Consider the following 566-nt stretch of genomic DNA (forward strand, 5'->3'; position numbering starts at 1 on the left):
TGTTATGTTAATTCATTTATTTTTACTTTTTATTTTTTTTTTTTTTTTTACAACTCATTTAATGTATCAATTTTTAACTATGTTCAAATAAAAACACTCGATGCTTCCATTTGATCCGGCAACATATAAATATACATTAAGAGATGGGTATTGTAAACACTGTGAATATTGTGGATAGTTTTTTTTTTTTTTTTTTTCCATACAAGTGCAGTTAAACAAGAGACATCATAGACGGCCGTTTTGATTTGTTCTATTTTTTTGAAAACACTCTGTAAGTTATTAATAGTGCCATTTGTGTTATAAAATTTTGGAGTAGTTATTCGCCATATGTTAATATACTGATCCCAAGATGAAGTTATAAGTATGTCAGAAAACATAATTAATGATCTAATTGAGGACATGTGTGCGTTTTGATAGTTTGTATTTTGTATGATTAAAAGGGAAATTTTTTTTGTACACTGTTTAATTTTTCATTTTTTGTACTAGTCTCTGCACTTGTATTAGTCCCTTCACATGTATTTGTGTTTGGATCTGTATTGGGGTCTGTATTTGGACCTGTATTGTGG

The 566-nt window shown here is 27.9% G+C and overlaps 1 long non-coding RNA gene across 1 annotated transcript in view; it reads right to left on the minus strand.

Annotated features, from left to right (window-relative positions):
- Nucleotides 1-173: 173 nt before the first annotated feature.
- The window catches only part of LOC113221103, a 916-nt gene continuing 523 nt past the window's right edge, over nt 174-566 (minus strand). The window contains exon 2 of the long non-coding RNA XR_003307703.1: nt 174-555. This is a non-coding gene — a long non-coding RNA (uncharacterized LOC113221103). The remainder of the gene's footprint in view (nt 556-566) is intronic.

Source organism: Piliocolobus tephrosceles, unplaced genomic scaffold (genome assembly GCF_002776525.5).
Source record: "Piliocolobus tephrosceles isolate RC106 unplaced genomic scaffold, ASM277652v3 unscaffolded_20581, whole genome shotgun sequence".
Lineage (NCBI taxonomy): Eukaryota > Metazoa > Chordata > Mammalia > Primates > Cercopithecidae > Piliocolobus > Piliocolobus tephrosceles.